The following is a 20016-nucleotide window of genomic DNA, read 5'->3' as shown; positions in this document are numbered from 1 at the left end:
ATATGGAAGTAGAAGGGAGGATACTGTGAGCAAGAAGGTGTCATTAGGACTGGGGACTAAGGAGATGGCACAGGAAATTAGCTTGGGGAAGGGTATGTATGAAACTGCCATAGAAAAAAGTGCTATTTTCTAAGCAAGTTTTTCAAAATTAGAAAATAAATATTTTTCAATTGAAATCTTTTTAAAAAGCAAGCAAGTCGCCGGGCGGTGGTGGCACACGCCTTTATTCCCAGCACTCGGGAGGCAGAGCCAGGCGGATCTCTGTGAGTTCGAGGCCACCCTGGGCTACCAAGTGAGTTCCAGGAAAGGCGCAAAGCTACACACAGAAACCCTGTCTTGAAAAAACCAAAAAAAAAAAAAAAAAAAACCAAGCAAGTCACACTGCTGTAGAGGTGATGGTGGTCTTTATTACATGGCATGAGGTGAGTCTCATTGCCATGGGCATGTCATCCAACTTGCCAAGATAGTCACATGAAGAGTGTGTAAATTCTTGTAGAGCCATTAACATAAGGAAAGAGAAGAGGAGCAGAGAGGAGAGGAGAGGGGAAGGGAGGGGAGGGGAGGGGAGGGGAGGGGAGGGGAGGGGAGAGGAGAGGAGAGGAGAGGAGAGGAGAGGAGAGGAGAGCAGAGCAGAGGAGAGGAGAGGAGAGCAGAGCAGAGAAGAGAAGAGAAGAGAAGAGAAGAGAAGAGAAGAGAAGAGAAGAGAAGAGAAGAGAAGAGAAGAGAAGAGAAGAAGAATGGAATCTATTTTAGCCATACCAATAGTATGTCTTTCCCTTTAGGACTGGTTATTTTCAAAATGTCAAAATATTTTTCCAATCAATCAAGCCCTCTCTACTCTTGCCTTTAATTCCCATTGCCGATAGAATAGAAACAGAATTTCCCCAGCCTGTGATCTGTGCTCTATCTAAAGCCTTGACAGGCCCAGTAGGTTTGGGTGCAGGCTGCAGGTGCCTGGGGGGCACTGTGTGCTCACTGCACAAAGGTAGACAGCTGAGTCACTGGGCTGGGAGTCTCTGATGTGCAGGGAAACATGCCGGCTGGCTTTGTTGAGGTGAACTGTGAATCTGCCTTCTTCCTTCTCACCATTGGAGAAGATGGACATCAGTGCCTTGGGGCTTTTCCCAGAATGCTGCCTGTACCACCAAAAGTACTGAGAATTTTGATCACTTGTAAGTGCAGTTGAGAGAGACCATGGCTCCCTCTGGGACACTGAGGGATTCCTGGTTCTGTTGCACCTTCTGCTGGCTGCTCACCCCTGTGCAGAAAGACAAAGGTCAGACAAACAGGACTGGATGCATATGGATGTAGACACCCCAGAATGGATTTTCACAGGCCTCTCACTCCCTAACTAGAGATTAAAAACGTATGTGTTTCTACCATCAGCTTTAGTGAGCAACAACTTTACATATCACACAGGTATCCCACAGGAATTCCCAAACTTACAGTTTAACTGAAGCCACAGCACCACTACAGAAACAATCAAGGGTTTCATCCTCTCTTCCTCCCTCTTCACTGAAGATTCAGATTCTCAACTCTAAACTCATAGGGTCACATTCAAAAGTTTCCACATCTCCTTCTTAAGGAAACATGAAAAGCAGCTTTGTTAGCAATCAGAAAAGTGACTCCTTTCATCACCTCAGCAGCACCAAGCCTTTCCTAGAACCCTTTCTGAACCCCCTCCTCCTCTTCCTGCCCCTCCCCTCTTCCCCCCTTCTCTTTCACTTGATCACTTTGCTCAGGATCCCTAAGAAAACACTGCCACCTTGTGGGCTCATGAGAGTGACCAAAGAAATATTCAAGCTGTAAACTCTTCTAACCTAACCATGAAAAGGTAAAGCCCTTGAGAACTCAGTAGGTGTTTTTAAGAGACATGTGCTCCAAGTCAGGTGGGAAGTGAGGAGAGCAAGTGTGTGCACACTCAGCCCATGTTATCTTCCTCCATAGATATCACACACCATCACCTGCACTGAAAAAAATCACCTGTGAAATGTCTGCATGAAAATCTGAGTGAGGTTCTTTCATACAGCATAGCTCTAACTATTGTTACTCCAGACACCCTCATACAAATCAATATTCAACTTTTACAGATGGCCTGGACAGACTATTTATCTTGGCCAGATCCTAGAAAGGCCTTAAATCCTTCATTCCATTTTGTGCCAGGTGCACATTTGTGTCTAAACAGAACTTCACTTGCATTTAGACCAGGAGAGATGGAGTTGTGTTCAGTACCTAAACTCTAAATAAAACCTAGGAAACTTGTTTGTTTGTCTAATTTTTTTCTCCTTTCTTGAGTGAAGTCCTATTGTGTAGAGAATGATCTGTGAAAGTTCTAGATCTGGTTTATTCACCTTCCTTCTTTCTGATTCAAATTCCCCTCCCCCATTTCTCTGCTTTCTTCCGTCTCTCTTCTTCCCTAACATTGTCACTTTCTCCCACTCTCCATTTCTAACATAGTCATGAAAGCTTGAGTACCCAGGGAACATCTATGCCAGAACTGAACTGGGTCCACATAGAAATAAGTCAGGACACAGCTGACATGTAGGAGTCTGTGAGACCGCAACAGCTGGCAGAGTAAAGATCTGTGGAGATGAGATGTAAGGACCAGATGTTGGCTCACACTTTGGCAGCCTGATCATGAATAGTATATTTTAGGCATAATTCAGTGCAGCAAAATTTGGTGAAAACGTTTCTGATGAATATTAACTCTTATTTATTTTTATTAATTAATTCATTAGTTTACTAAGTAAATGTTCCCAGCCTGATCACAAATGCCTCCCTCCCTCTCTCCTCTCCTCTCAGTCCCACCCACCAGCCTCCCTTCTTCCTCTACCCCAATCCTGTGTGGTGCACCATAAAGCATACATATATCACCTTGAGACACAAGGTAAGCTAAATAAATATTAGAAGTGACAACATTGAAACTCTTTGTAAAGTACATGGGACACCTTCCATAAAGATAAGTTCAATATATTGGGTGAGAAAAACAAGCTTGTGCTAAGTGTGAATGGGTTTGGAAGGGTGGATTGCTGAGGACTCTGGCCACACAGATAGCACACAGGTCACCAGGCTATTCACCACTTCTGCTCCTAGCCCTCTGGGGAGACAACAGATTATGCATTCCTTGCTTTGAAGGCCAACCCTCTATGTTTCACACGGCAGGTTCCTCTAGTAACATCTGTGAGCTCAAGGACCTCTGTGCCTCCTAATCTGCCCCACAATGAGCTTTGAGACTTTGCAGGAGCTGATAACTGAAGACCTTTTCCCATTCAAGAGCCATGGATCAGCATACACAAAACATGGTTTGATCATGCCCTTCCTTTGCAGTCACGAAGTGCAAAAGGAACAGAATGATGGTAAGATGCTTAGACTCAAACTGTTTTCTGCAAGAGTGCATGTCCATGACTATAATAACAACACTTATTTCTCAGTAAATGTGAAACTATAGAAAGAGGTGATCATAGTGTCACATGATTATATTCCCAGAAAGGATTCAGGTTTAAGAGGCTGAAGCAAGAGAATGTGAGCTTAAGGCCTGCCTGAGACATACAGGGAGACTTTGTCTCAAAAAAATCTAAAGGACAAGAGACAAGAATGAAGGGAACAAGCACAGTGGCCTTAGGAAAATTTCAAAAAGAAACATGAAACTAAACTTGAAGGTGTTTTATAAGATACACACCTCCCTGTAAGAGACTTCCAATAAAATGTGTAAGACTGGATTAATAGTTCTCATGGAAGAGCAGGAAGATGATCTATTAGAGACACACAGCACTTTCCTGCATCACTGTGAACCTGAAACAAAGGATCAAGTGTGTGGCTGCCAGGTGAGGGGAGCAATATGCAGAGTTGGGAGTCCCAAAGTAAACAACAGAGCCAGATGAAATCCCAAATCACTAAACTGTAAGCCATAAAAGAAGCTAAGGATCCTAACATTGGCTGCTGACAGCACAGTAGGGGAGGGGAGACGTCCCTTGATGGGGCTTTAAACAAAAGTCTCAATGATATCCACAGGTGTGCAATCTGACACTCTGCAAAGACATAACTTAAGAAGAGAGATCTGTGATCCTCACAGCAAGCAGAAACTGGAGAATGGGGCCTCTCCACTTATTAGCTTGTTCACTGGGGCCATGGTGGGGATTCTTCTTTAGAGAAGTCTTACTGTTGATATCCAACCTCAAGCCCAGCCTAGGCCTTATATACTGGGACAGCATATTGAGTATGCTTGACTCTTCCTTTACCCTCCTCAAACCCAGACCTACCCCATATCCACAACCAGTGACCTAGTCAAGACTGCTCAGTTCCATATGTATCATGACCAACCTCTGAGTTTCATCCATGTGAGAAATCCTGTGTACCAGCTCAGCCTACTGTATCATCACAAAACACACAACCAGTCAAAGAAGTGTACATGCCCAAGTCTAATCACAAAAACACAAACAATATGAAAGTTCAAAACAGTGTGTCTCCCATCCCCCAATCCAGAACTACCTAGATGAACCTCAGAACATAGAACTTCAAAGAACAATCATAAACTTCATTATAGAATTCAAGAAGTTTTAAAAATGACACAAACATCTCCATGATCTTAAAGAAAATTACCTTAAATGAAATAAATGCTTGAGTGATGCCCAACAAAACAAAACATAAGGCTGAATGAAGTGATAAAGACAATCCAGGATTCAAAAACTGAATTCAATAGGGAGATAGACATATTGAAGATAACTCAAGCTGAAATGAAGATAGAATTAAAAAGTTTAATGAGCTACTGAGAAAACTCAAAGAGAAGCCTTACAAATAGAATGGGGTGAATAGAAGACAGAATATCAGAGTTCAAAGATAAAACAATGGATATGAAAAACATTTTTCAAACACAAAAATTGAACATTCATGAACTGTGGGACACCATAAAAAGGCTCATGTTTATAAAACTAGAGAGAAGGCTTGACAGTTCAGAATGCCAACTGCTCTTCCAGAGGACCTGGGTTTGATTCCAAGCACACATATGATGTTTCACAACCATCTGTAACTCCAATTTAGGGGATCTGACATCCTCTGCCTGCCTCTCTGGGTACCAGGCACATATGTGATATACATACACACATGCAGGTAAAGAACACATACACACCAAACAATAATTCATAATAATAATTTAAAAAACCGTGTCTTCAAATCATGGGCACAGATGAAGGAGAAGAATCCCAGGTAGATGCCATAGAATGCTCTTCAGAAAGATCATAGAAGGAAATTCCCTCAATAAGAAAAGGCAAGCCCATATAGATACAAGAACCACATAAACATCAAACAAACAAGAAAACAAAAGAAATTCTCCCCACAGAATATCATACTTGAAACACTAAACATGCCGAACTAAGGAAGAGTATTGAAAGCTGCAAAAGAAAAAAAATACAAGTTATATGTAAAGGAAAATCCGTCATAACAGCACATGATTTCTCATGGAAACTTTGAAAGCTAGCAAAGACTAGAGCAATGTATGCCAAGTTCTAAAAGACTCTACATGCCAACCTAGACAATAGTACCCAGCCAAACTATCTGCCATGGATGAGGGAGAAAGGAAAACTATCTGTGATACAAACAGGCTAAAAGAATTCACGTCCATGAGACCATCCATACAGGGAATACTTGAAGCAATACTTCAGGCTGAAGAGATGTATAAACAAGGCCCAGAAAGACAGAAAGAAAATAAACGAAGTAATAATTACAGAAGCAGAAAGTTATGACTAAGATCACAAATAGTAGAAATACAACAAAATGACTGAAGTCTATACACACCTTTCAATAATAATCCAGACACAGAAAGGCAAATTTCACATGCTCTTTCTTATCTATTGTTTCAAGCTTAAAATCTGCAGATTTGCGTCATAAATGGAAGTAATTGCAGACACCAGCAAAGTAAAAAGGACCGTGTGAGGGGAGATCTAGAGAGGGGAATAGTGGAATATAGGTGATATGAAGCTGATACTGCAGCCTGAAAGACTAGCTCTCAGGGTAGCAGAAAGAATGCCTTTCAGAGCACTGGATTTAGGAACATTTCTTATCTGTAAGTAAATTCACAAATGAACTGTCCGGGTCATACTCTTTATTCTTCTTCTACAGTTCTAATTCTTCCTAAGTTCTAATTCCTCCCAGCTCTCCTTGGTTCAACCGGGCTATTTACAAACTTAACAGCAAAAGTTTTTTAATTAAAAAAAAAAAAAGCTACAAAGGATACAATTGAGGGCAATGAGTAACCATGGCAATGCCAGATCTCAAGGTTCCAGGTGTACAAGGGTGTGACCTGAGGCCAGGAGCACAGTACCCAGTAAGACAAGCTGCTGAGAGATTTGCACAGGGAGTCAGGTCTTTATCAGCCAGACTCAGCAAGTAAGGGATTGGCACCAAGGTTGCTTTGTGTATGACCTTGGTTCTACAATTAGACATCTGAGAATATGTCCTTGTGTATTTTTTTTGTGGAGGTTAATCTTACAAGGCATGTGCAGAGGTGTTTAGTTTAATTTGAATTTGCTCTAAGGTTATGAATTAGCTAATTATATGTAGCTTGTCTTAGACTGGGGAGAAATTATTGTTTTCTTACATTAGTCTGAGTAAAGAAACATAATAGGCTTCTAAAAGTCTTACAGTCTTTGTGGAACAATAGATCTATTTTGAAGCATATTCTAATGTATTTCTATTCATAAAATTATGCAGCTTAAGGAAGAGTCATCCTCCTGACCACCCACAGATATATGTGCCCATAGATTGAGATGTAATCATGAGATTACATGTGCATATTACATGAAAATGCATGGTAATAGGGAGATCACACAGCTGTTTTTACGCATGTAAAATTATAGACAGAAGTAATAGTGATCAGAGTCTGGTCCTTAAGCCTTGCCTAACAGGGCCCTCCATCGAAGAATTATTCATCTGGTGAGTTGACATCTGAATTATTATCAATTCCCATCTGCTGTATTTACGACATGTACCATGACAAGGCAGGAATGGGGAAAAAAAGAGGAGGGAGCCTTAATTGGGTGAGAGTAAGGGAAATCAATACAGATACAGAGGGAGGGAGGAGAGTCATAGAATAAATGATGTGTGATACAGTCTCAAAGAATTGTATTATTTGTGTTCACCTTAAATTACACACATACACTTTAAACTAATTTGGACAACTTGGGTTGACAATTTTTCCACAAGAGCCATAGACTATCTAACTAACAAAAACATAGTTTGGTTATTTCTTGCCATCTACTCCCTTCAATGTTATTTCTTCTTTTTGTTTTAGAGCTATCCTGTGTGCTGTTAAGTTGCGACTATAATATTTCCCCATTTTTCTATTATGTAGGCACTTAGTGCTATAAACTTAACTCTTAGAACCAGTTCATTGTGTCCAATCAGTCTGGGTATGCTGTTTTTTTGTTTTATTTTGTTTTGTTTTGGTTTGGTTTGGTTTGGTTTGTTTTGGTTTGGTTTGGTTTTTTGAGACAGGGTTTCTCTGTGTAGCTTTGCGCCTTTCCTGGAACTCACTTGGTAGCCTAGGCTGGCCTCGAACTCACAGAGATCCGCCTACCTCTGCCTCCCGAGTGCTAGGATTAAAGGCGTGCGCCATCACCGCCCGGCTGCTGTGTTTTTATTTTCTTTCCATTCCAGAACATTTTTTAATTTCCTTCCTAATAACTGTCTTGACTCATTTTTCTTTTAGTAGTGAGTTGTTCAGTTTCCCCGAGTTTGTAATCTTTCTTTCTGTTGTTTCTGTTGTTAGTAGTATCCGTGGTGGTCAGAAAGTATGGAGGATGTTATTTCAACTTTCTTATATATGTTGAGATTTGCTTTGTGTTCAGGAGTGCGATCAGTTTTGGAGAAAATTCCATGGGGTTCTGAGAAGAAAGCACATTCTTTTGTATTTGGGTGAAATGACATCAGCTCCAGCATCTCTCTGGTTAGTTTTTGTTTGGAGGACCTGTCTGTTGGTGAGAATGGGGTACTGAAAACTCCCACTAACAGTGTGTAAATGTCAATATGTGACTTAATCTGTAGTAGTGTTTGTTTAAGAACTTGGGTTCCCATGTATTTGGTGCATAAATGCTAAGAATTGTAATGTCCTCTTAGTGGATTTTTCTACTGATGCATGTGTAGTACACATATCTCTTCTGAGCAGTTTTTGTTTGAGATCTATTTTGTCAAATATTAAAATGACTACACTGACTTGCTACTTAGGTCCAATTTCTTGGAATATCTTTTTCCATCCTTGAGGTGATGTCTGTCCTTGATGTTACCATGTGTTTCTTGAATGCAGCAGAAACATGGGTCCTGTTTTTGTTTTTTTTTAATTGGGGAATTGGGACCATTTTCTATTAAGAGTTATCAATGAACAGTGTTTATTGATTCTCTGTTTTTGTTGTGGTAGTGGGTTTCTTTCACCCATTTTTTTGATTTGCTGGTCTGGCATTATTTATTCATTGTGTTTCCTTGGGTATGGTTATCCTTGCCAGGTTGACGTTTTCCTTCTAGTGGCTTTTATAGGGCTGATTTGTACATAGAGTCTGTTTAATTTGGTTTATCATTGAATGTCTTTCTCCATCTACAGTGATTGAAATTTTGCTGTATATAGTCGTCAGGGTGACATCTATGGTCACTTAGAACCTGTACAACATCTGCCCAGGGCCTTCTGGCTCTTAGTGTCTCCATTGAGAAATCAGGTGATATCTTAACAGTCTGCCTTTATATGTTATTTGGGCTTTTTCCTTTGGATATTTAATATTCTTTCTCTTTCTGTACACTAAGTGTTCTGAATATTATGCACCATGAGATGCCCTTTCGTGGTCCAGTATATTTGGTGTTCTGTATGTTCCTTGTACCTTGATAGGCACCTTTTTAGGGGTGGGTATTTTTTTTCTATGATTCTGTTGAAAAATATTTTCTGTGCCTTTGACTTGGGTTTCTACTCCTTCCTGTGTTCCTATTATTCATAGATTTGGTCTTTTCAAAGTATTCTAGATTTCCTTCATGTTTTGTATCTGGATAATTTTAGATTAACATTTCCTTTGACCAAGGTAACCATGTCTTCTATCAGGTCTTCAATGGCTGAAATTTTTTCTTCCATCTTGCCTCTGAGCTTCCTGTTTGAGTTACTAAATTTTTGGTTTCCAGTATTCCCTCAGTTTATGCTTTCTTTTTTGATTCTTTATCCATTTGCAAGTCTTGAACTATTTTCTTTATTTCATCCCATTGCTAGTTTGTGTTTTCATAGATTTCCTTTAGAGATTTACTCATTTCCACTTTCAAGACCTCTAACATATTCATGAAGGCTATTCTGAGGTGCTTGTTTTATGCTCCAGCTACATTGCATTTTTTTAGGACCTGCTGTAGCAGGATTTCTGAGCTTTAATGGGAGATATACAATCTGGCTGTTATTGATTTTTATGCTGGAATCTAGGTATCTGGGTTTGGAATCATTGTAATTCCTGGTGCTGCTATCTGGTCTTGTCTTTGTTGGATATTTGTTGCTGTTGCCCTCTCTTGTATATGACCCTCTCTGGTCATAAGGAGAGTGTGGTGGCTGTGGGTTGCCTGGTAATGAATATTTCTGAGATCCTGCCTGGTGTGGCCACTAGGGTTCCAGATATGTGTTTTTTGGTACTGGGTGCTGACACTTAGGCAAGGAGTTGAGCTGGAAGAGGGGTGGGGTGAGGAGATCCACAGGAGAAAGGAATTCAGGGTGTGCCATCAGGATCTGCTTAGTGCTCTGGGAATGAGGACAAAGAGAGCGGAGAGGCCACAGTAGATAGTCAGCTACGGAGCTGGTGATGAGAATGGGGTAGAATTAGAGAAGAGGGGCACATTGAAACTCTGAAGATCATGTACCTGCTCCAGCCTCCCTTTCTCCTTTCTAGTTATCCATATTTCTCTCTTAGAAATGATGAGGTATGGAATAGCCGTAGCCCTCTGATAGCATCTTCTTCCATAGTTTTAGGTAGACATTATCAAGATGCCACCTTTTCTGGCATTTTAGCCCTCTTTGAATAACTTGGGCCAGAGGTGACATGCAACAACATGAAGGCGGTGCCTTGTATATAGATATCAAGACAACTGACTGTTTCTTTGTTTCCATGGTTCTCCTGTGAAATCACTATGACCCTCTATGAGGAACCACTAATGTCCTAGGGTTTCAGCTTCCCCTACGAGATCCAGCTGTGGTAACATCCACTTCTTGTTCTGCTCTGACCATTTGTATGATTTTCATCATCCAGAGAAATATTGGGGAACAACTCACAGACTGTGTGGAAAACAGAGTCATCCAACAAAACAGGTGATCAGAAGTCAGGCTTTCTTTTGCTTCTCAGAGTTTGTGCTCAGCTCCCCCTGGAGTTTGTGACACTGTGTCACTCAGAGCACAGTAGTACACAGCCGAGTCTGACTCTTGGACTGAGGCTTTCTGCAAGTGGAAGGAGGTGGATCCTTTATCATATGTAGCTTCAAAACCTCTGCTGCTTTCCTTGTTGTTGGCTGCTTCGACTTTCAAAAGCAGCTCTGGACCTTCTCCAGGGTATTGGACATACCAGAAAAGAGTTGGGTAAGATGTGGTTGAATAAGTGCAGTTTATAAATAGGAAGTCATCTTCTGAGAGAGTCACTTGACCTTGTTTCTGGGTTACTGAGTCTCCACAGGTCCTCCCTGGAGAAAGAAGAGGATACCTGTGTCACACTAAGGACAAAGTTCTTAGATGATTAAATATTTTTCTGACATCATAAAAGAAAAAGCGTAAATTCTAAGTCACTTCACTTACCAAGCAAGAACAGCAGCATCATAGTCACTAAAGCTGAGAAAGTGTTCATCTTAAGTGTCACCCAAGTAATGTTCTTGACTCTTCACATGAAGAAATGATGAAATGACATCAAATAATGAATCTGAGAAGCATATAATTTACAAAGATAATGATGTTGTGTTAGGAAACTCCTCCCCCTGGTGGACAGAAACTAAACTAGGGACCCTTGCATACCTCCCAGAAGTCAGAAATGTGCTCTCATCCTCAACATCATTTGCAAGACACATGTCAGAAGTCAAGTGGCCCTTATCAATGTAAACAACATAAACAATGGCCATAAACATATTCAGTGTTGTCCTTCTTGGGATTCTACCTGACATGAAAGTGTTGTAGTGGAGCAACTGATGGTTTTTCTGTTGTGGTCTTTAGCATATAAACTGAAAATAAAGAAGTAGATTTTCCTAGTTTATTTCCACTGATTTGAATTTGTATTAAGATACTATGTGGACCTGGAGTGATGGCTCAGCACTTGAAAGAATTTGTTGCTCTTGCAGAAGATGCAGGTTTAATACTCAGAACACACATAGTGGTTTATAACCATCTGTTACTCCAGTTCCAAGGGAAGTGACTCTCTCTTCTGACCCCTGTGGGTACCAGGCAAACACATGGGTACCTAGACAGAAATGCAGGCAAAACACTCATGTATATAAAGTAAAATAAATATGTCTTTAGAAATTTACAAGTTATTATGAAATGCAATAATTATTAACTGGCCCTAAGAATGTGTAACGACTAAAAACTGCTCTTTTACCTTCTGGAAATTTGAAATAATGGATTCATGCTGCTCATTTACTTGGAAGGTCATTGGTGTCTTGAAACAATGTTTGAAGATTAACTGTACAGGACAACCACAACAAGGAAGCAGTTGTGACTGTCATGTAGGACTCATATTGTTTCAAACTCTACATCAAACATAGGCTATGACCATTTTAACTCATTTCTGTAAATGTCATTGTGACCAGTGGTGTAGGGTTTTAGGAATCACAAAGCTGACTATCATTTGGGTTTGGGGAGACATTTGTGACCCTTCCTTGCAGATCTGATGAGGGCATTCCAAGCAGTGTCACATACGTGTCTTCAGAAAAGCTCCTTCATTCAGGTGTCAAAGCTTCTATGCATGAGTCTGGCTTCCATGTCTGCCATGTTTCTGTGGGAGGTCTTTCTGTCCTTCAATTTGGTCTTAGTAATTTTTCCTCATTGACAGAATTGGTCTTCTTACAAAGGTGTTCTTTCTCACCTTTGTCCACATCTGTTTCCTAATTCTAGTTTTGTTTTGTTTTTTAATTATAAATGTAATCTGTAAATGCCAGCCTTCGGTTCAGAACCTTTGTGTCTTACAATTCAAGGTAATGAAGGTTGAGCCCATCAGGACTATCCTCACTCAGAACTACTGTAGTTGATTCAGAATGTGCTCTTTACACTGTGTTTCTAAATAAGATATAGAATTGTGTACTAAAAAAATATTTCCTTTCTTCTTTCCTTTTTGTTCATTTTTCTTTCTTTCTTTCTTTCCTTTTTCCTTTTTTTTTAAACAATTTCATAGCCATAGGCTTTTTTACAGGATGACACACTGAATATGTGCCTTCTCCCACAGAGTAGGTCTCAAACCCTATGAGAAGGTAGTTAGTTGCCCCTAAAAACAATCATGTCACTATTGTATTCAGATAATTTTTCTTCTCCAGTGACCTTATTGTTGTTTCCTGGATTCTACAGTGACTCCACTTTAAAGAAAAAAACATCTAAATATCTGAAGCTAGGATACATAGATGAGAGATAACATGGTAGTTTAATTTTTGGGCCTGGGTCACCATCCATTACTTGCTCTTTTTTTCAGAATACTTCATCATAGCAACAGGAATCAAACTAGGACTGGTATACTAGTCAAAGCCTAGTCTCCTTGTCTCCAAGTAATTTCAGAACTATCTATATTGACTGAAGACCTCCAGACTTTGTGTTGAAATCTCCATCCAATCTGATGACACACTAACTGCATAACTTTATCTTCTCTGCAAATAGCTGACAGTTGTCTACAGGCAGGTTAGCTAAGAATGATAATTTCTTCCACAGAATATAACTCCATTATATATGCCACTCAAGGGGCTTTCATAACTCTACTTCAGCCAATCAAAAAGTGGTCATGTCTATTCTATAATGTTTTGATACTGCCATGCCAAATTTTAAATTAATTTTGGATTTATAAAAGACTTTTCAATGTTTGTTTTATTGTTACTTGGGTGTATGCTTGTATGTCTGTATGTTGGTCTGTACAGGGAATACAGGAGTCCATGGAGACAGGAGGGCACTGGATTTCCTAAGATGAAATTACATGAGGTTGCCCTCCTGGTGTGATCACTGGGTACTGAACTCCAGTCCTCTGCAAGAGCAGGGAGTTCTCTCAATGGCTGAGCCATTTCCCCAGATCCCTCTTTAGTAAGTCTTATCTTAAAAATTAAAAGTGTAATTGGCAGTTAAGAACACTTGCTGCTCTTACAGAAGACTCAAGTTAAATTCCCAGCACCCACATGGCAGCTCACAACTATCTGTTACTCCAATTGCAAGAGACATGATGCCTCCTTCTGACCTCCATGACTACCAGGTACATATGTAATACACACACACACACACACACACACACACACACACACACACACACACACACACAATTTGTAATTAAAAAATCCTTTTTTAAAAATTGGAAGAGGAGGTATCCTTTGGAACTGTGCTGCAAGCTGCAAAAATATATGAAGTAGGACTTCAGCTGATTATGACAAGCTAATACCTGGAAGAAGCCAAGGGCCTTACAGAGGTCAAGGCTCAAGGAGTCTTGGTGATATTGGCTTTTGATTATTAGTTGTTTCCTACTATGAGTTTCTCGTGTGCTATTGTAGCTTTTCCATCATTATTTGGGCACAATTTCCACTCTACTAAAGGAACATTTAGATAACTTTCTGAGCACTATCACAGCCAGGATCCCTAATTTTAGGCCTTTCTGTAATTATTGTCATTAGCAGCATCTGGACAGGACTATCCCCAATGGACAAAAGTATCTTATCAAAGATACCGCTATACCCTCTAAGAACAGACTTAAGCATCCAGACTATTTTTGAGAAGGCCTGGTGGATGTACTAATTAAGCTTAACCTTCTCATTTCCAAAGTCTTATCTCTAGTTTTAGATCTACTTTTAACTATTACGTCAGAAGTAAAGGGTTCCAACTTACAGGTACATCTAGCTGTCACAGAAGTTGCCTAGCCAAGTTGCCTAGTGACTGAGCATACTTGCCAGAAATGGTGGGAGCAGAGGGAGCTTGGAGAGATAAGGGTCAAAGGGATAAAAAGGCAGTTTTGTTTTCAGAGAAGGACGAGATGGAGAAGAGAGAAGAGAATGGAAGAACTAGATTGCTAAGAACTGGAGAGGAATGAACTAGATGGGAAGAACTATATTGAAGGGCTAAAAGAGAGTACTAGAGGAACGAGATGGAAGATGAGGAAGAGCCAGATGGGGAAGAACAAGATGAGGGAGAACAAGATGGGAAAGAAGGAGATGGGCGGAGAGCTGAGATGGGAAGGAACTAGATGGATGAGAACCTAGATGGGGCGGAACTAAGATAAGAGAATTAAGACAGAACTTAGAGGGGCAGCAGATAAACGTGGAGAAAAATCAGGCAAGAAAAGAGCTAGGCTTGAGAGCAAAACTGAAGCTGTGTAGACAGAATTTTATCCCAGAGGGATAAAGTCGATGGACAAAAGAGGTCGGTGAACTTAGATTCTTTTCCTAAAAATAAATCTTGCCATTCATAGCTCCTCTTCTGGGTCCCTGGAAAAAAATATTATTAAGGCTGGTCCTTAAATAATATTTGAGAGAACTGGGCTCCATAACTTTGCATTTTGTTTGGTTGTAGTTTTATGTAGTAGTCTCCATCTACTGCAAAGAGAAGTTTCCTTGATGAGGAATGGAGAATACAAGTACCTGTGGGCATAAGGATAAATGTTTATAGATTATATTAAGGAATTATGCTGGTATAATAAATTGGTTATTATAAATTCTCCTCATAAAACCATAATTTCGCTAGCACTGAGTAATTAGCTAACTTTCCAGTACAAGACATAGTATCCCTCTTGTTGAGTAGGTCTTAAGTCCAATTAGAAATTGGTTGGTTACTACAATGTGGATGAGCTACTATTACTCACAGAGGGTTGCCATGCTATGCTGGCTGTTGATGTGGATAATGCAAACAATTACTCTTGACTCCACTATAAAATCCAGTCCTTGCAGAGAAGCAAAATTAATCATGCAGCTAAATGTATGGCTCCCTCTTGGGTATAACCAATTATAAAAATATACAGAGGTAGGATAAAAAATGCTCATGTATAAAACTTCCATGTATTATAGTGACAGTGATATTTCCTAACCTTCTTGAAACTATGTGTCCCTATTGTAAATGGGCAATGAATGCATGAATTCTTTGATATCTTAATACTACTCAAAGAAATTTCTTCCATTAAAAAAATTCCTACAACTTAAGAGTCAATATAGAAACTCGGCCATCACATGAGCAGATGACCTTGGTAATTAAACATGACCTAGTTTCTCCCATCTTTAATAAAGGACATTTCAAAGCAAAACAACAAAAATGCAAGTGAAAGTGTTGTAAGTCCATCTTAAATACAGAAATACCTGCATCTAACATGTGATCCAACATGTTGTACAGAAACATGACAAAGGACTAGTTTCATCAATAGAGGAAGGAAATGATCAAAGTCAGAAATGTAGTCTGGTGGAGTGAAATCTTGCAGAGGCAGCTCGTCATGGCATGGATATAATAGCTGCAACTTCATTGCTCATATGAAATGTTTTCTAGAATAGCAGGAAATGTGCAGCTCTGTCTTTGAAATGACAAAAATCCCATAAAAACTGAAAAGCTGGTGTTTTAATAAGAACTCTGTCCAATGGGGTCATTTAAATATCTCCACGGTGATTTTATAAAATTTCATTCCCCGGGGCTGGAGAGATGGCTCAGAGGTTAAGAGCACTGGCCTTTCTTCCAGAGGTCATGAGTTCAATTCCCAGCAACCACATGGTGGCTCACAACCATCTGTAATGAGATCTGGTGCCCTCTTCTGACCTGCAAGTGTATATGCAGACAGAACATTGTATACATAATAAATAAATAAATCTTTAAAAAAAATTTCATTCCCTGTTTGAACAGTAAGTATACATTAGTAATAATACATATTTTTGTGTTCATCAAGAGTAGAAACACTCCCATCTACAACACTCATGATGGCTAAAATCCAGTTTCATTTTGTGCTCTCTACCTATATTCATTCTATTTACTAAGAAAGGTTTTCTGGAGCACTGAGTTATACCTTATACTCACTCAGAAATTTCACTTTTTCATCACGTGCTATCTTCTGAAAAAGTGGGAACAATGAATAATATGCTAAAGCTGAAGTTAATTATGGTATTATGCTGAGACATAACTCAATGCTAGAACACTTGCTGAGTGTTTTCAAGATTATACATTCAATCCTCAGAACGCCAAGCAAAGGCTCGAATGCATCACTGTGTTTGTTTTTGAACCCCAGTGGCTGTACAAAGTATTTCTTCCCTTTGTATTCCTCTTCCTTAGAAAGTCTTATGTTATCTTCCATTAACTAGTCACTAACAGGCACATTAAATCATACATATTTTTACTTCTTTACTATATGCTAATTGTACAGATAACATGTGTGTATAACATATTTTAATCAGATCCATTCTGCAATAATGCAGTCTTGCCGACCCTCTCATATCCTATATTCCTCTTAGTCACCCCAAATAGTATCCCTCCAATTTCATATCTTTTTGTTTTCAAATCTAGATTCTTCATGTGAGAGAACACATTCAGTATTTGTCTTTCCGGGTGTGATTTATTTGGATTAACATGATAATCTCCAGAAAATAAAAATCAACAAATGTTGGTGAGAATATATGAGAAAAAGAAACCTCGCACACTACTAGTGGGAATGTACATTTGTACAACCACTATAGATATCAGTATGAAGGCTTGTCAAAAACTAAACATAGAATTACCATATGGCTCCTGGTTACCACTCTATTTAAATTCTTGAACGAATCAAAGTCAGCATAATTGGAGAGAGACACCTGCACATTCATGTTTATCACAACACATACAGAAATCCTTCCACACACTTAGTGAGATAAAATAATGAAGAACAGTACCTTCAGCAACAGGCCAAAAATTTGTCCTTTCTGCTCTCTCTTTATATGACCTGAACCCTGATGAGGTGGTACTTTAAAACAATTCAGGAGAAAGACATCACTGAACGTTGTGAAAATTACCCCATCAATACAGTTTTCAACCAGGTCAGCAGACAAAGCACAAGATATTTCCCCTTGGTTGCATTTTGCCAAATAGTATGACATCATTCATCCTTAAATAATAATAATCAAAAAGATACTCATAGTTAAGATATTTAAAATCTACAGCAAATCTACATAGTCCGCAGAAGATGAGGACTGGTTTTGAATCATTGAAACGCATGTGCACTTGCATGAGGTAGACAGCCCACCATGATTGTCATAGTAGAATTTTCAATGACACACATCATCAGGGAGGCTACCTGAAAAACACGACACCAAGAAAGACACGGGGATCGCCCAATGACGGAGAAATGGCTGAGATCTACATGAACAACCTGGACATGAGTGGGAGTAATGAAGGGCGAGGGTCGAGGGAAGGAGAGCCTGTGGGAGTGGGAGATCCCAGCTGGATCAAGAACAGAGAGGGAGAACAAGGAATAGGAGACCATGGTAAATGCAGACCACATGAGAAAAGGAAGAAACAAAGTGCTAGAGAGGCCCACAGAAATCCACAAAGATGCCCCCACAATAGACTGCTGGCAATGGTCGAGAGACAGCCGGAACTGACCTACTCTGATGATAGAATGGCCAAACACCCTAATAGTCATGCCAGAACCCCCATCCAACGACTGAGGGATCTGGATGCAGAGAGTCATGGCTAGGCCCCGGGTAGAGCGCTGGGAGTCTAATTAGCGAGAAAGAGGAGGGTTATATGAGCAAGAATTGATGAAACCAAGGTTGGATAAAGCACAGGGACAAATAGTCAAATGAATGGAAACACATGAACTATGAACCAAAGGCTGAGGGGCCCCCAACTGGATCAGGTCCTCTGAATAGGTGAGACAGTTGCTTGGCTTGATCTGTTTGGGAGGCATCCAGGCAGTGGTACCAGGCCCTGTGCTCATTGCATGAGTTGGCTGTTTGAAACCTGGGGCTTATGCAGGGACGCTTGGCTCAGTCTGGGAGGAGGGGACTGGACCTGCCTGGACTGAGTCTACCAGGTTGATCTCAGTCCTCGGGGGAAGCTTTGCCATGGAGGAGGTGGGAATGAGGGGTGGGCTGGGGGGAAGGGGAGGGGGCAGTAGGGGGGAGAACAAGGGAATCCGTGGCTGATATGTAGAACTGAATGGTAGTGTAAAATAAAATGAAAGGAAAAAAAGAATTTTCAATGACAGTAGCCACTACTTGTCAAATTCTCCTTCAGAATCACTCACTTTTCTTCCTTTAGGTGTTTTTTCTTACTTTAATAGTAGAATGCTATGTGTTTCTAGTTTATCCTATTTTTCTTTACTGATTTTCTTAATACAGAATTTACTTAGGCAGTAGCTACACTAACAAGGTATTCACCTCTACAAAACCATCACTGGTGCTACAACCCTAGATATTATTAGATATGCCTTTAAATGCTACTGTGGAAAATCAATAATCATTTAATTATACCCTTTTTCTTATAACAGTAAAATGTAAGCCATATTTGCCCTTCACAGCATCATCAACTATAGGGGAAATGGACCAATCAAGCGTAAACTTGCTTCTCTAGTGCAGGACCAAGTGGTACAGAGGGGCAAGTAAGAAAAGTCAGTGAGGGTTAGACTATCAAGAGGGAACCACATTCAGCAAACCAATAGTTAATTATATCTACTCTTAGAAGAATATGGATGCTTTTGAAATTATCCCAACTTTGTCAGAAGTAGGAATATTAAGGAATTAATTTTTTATACAACTTTATTACCATTGATTAATCCACCACTCAAAAATACACCTGAAATGACATTAATATTTGATTCCTCCAGAACATGAATATAAAGCAGAGAAATCTGTAGAAAACTATTGGTCTGTAGAAATCTGTAGAAACCATCAGTTCATTTCCTTCTCTATCGACTACTAGAGTTGAATAAGTGATTGATACACACACTTTTCACATACACCAGAAAGATAAAGTAGCAACAGAAAATGAGTGTGTAGAAATAGAGTAGATTTTCTTGAAGATGTGGAATCTTTAATAAAACATATAAATGGAAAGAAATAATGTGTTTCTTTGAAATAAATTGTGCTGCTCATATTTGAAGTTCATAAAGTATGGCTGGTATAAGATACATGTATGTAATCACATGATCACACAATGGAGTGAATCAACATCCCTATCCTTTTCAGTTACTTTCTAAATGTATGACAAGAACAGCCAAAACTATTTATTTAATAAAAATCCATTTTACTATAATTTAATTAAATATGGCCTTGACATTGTATAATAGATCATTGGATATATTGATACAATATATTACTCGCCTTTGAACAAACTTCAGCAACTTACAATCTGAGAAAAAAAATGGTGAAATTATTAAGGCCACTCCACGTAGTTAAAAGGAGATTTATTTAATGGCGTAACTTACAAATGAAGGAATAGGTAGGTTGCGGGTTCTGGGAAAGACGCAGCAGTAGTCCGGCGATGTTCTCTGGAGAACTCTCCTCCAACCACCTCCAGCATCCAGGCTCCCAGCAACAAGAGAGTGCAGCACGTCCCGATCTCAGGTCTTCAGGCCCTCCCTTGGCACTGCCTTGTGGGTGTGATAGTTACCAAAACCTCAATGGGGGTTGGAACTTCCAGACCAAAGCTGGAATGGCTACCCACTACATCTCCCCATTTTTGTCTAAAAAAGAAGGTTCTAACTTAAATACAAGACTATATACAAAGGAATGGTTATTAAATATTGTCCAGAAGTAATGAGGGATAATGACCTAGATAAGATGGAACTACAATCAATGCGAACAATATCAAGCAAAAAATACATGCTAAAATCCAGAGAAGTCTAGAGCGTAGGTAAA

The 20016-nt window shown here is 39.7% G+C and overlaps 1 pseudogene; it reads right to left on the bottom strand.

Annotated features, from left to right (window-relative positions):
• Nucleotides 1-10339: 10339 nt before the first annotated feature.
• Nucleotides 10340-10835, bottom strand: LOC121826310 (T cell receptor alpha variable 9-2 pseudogene; annotated as a pseudogene).
• Nucleotides 10836-20016: the final 9181 nt, after the last annotated feature.

Source organism: Peromyscus maniculatus, chromosome 9, assembly GCF_049852395.1.
Source record: "Peromyscus maniculatus bairdii isolate BWxNUB_F1_BW_parent chromosome 9, HU_Pman_BW_mat_3.1, whole genome shotgun sequence".
Taxonomy (NCBI): Eukaryota; Metazoa; Chordata; class Mammalia; order Rodentia; family Cricetidae; genus Peromyscus; species Peromyscus maniculatus.
The sequence above is the reverse complement of the archived record's forward strand: the minus strand, read 5'-3'. Positions and strand labels throughout refer to the sequence as shown.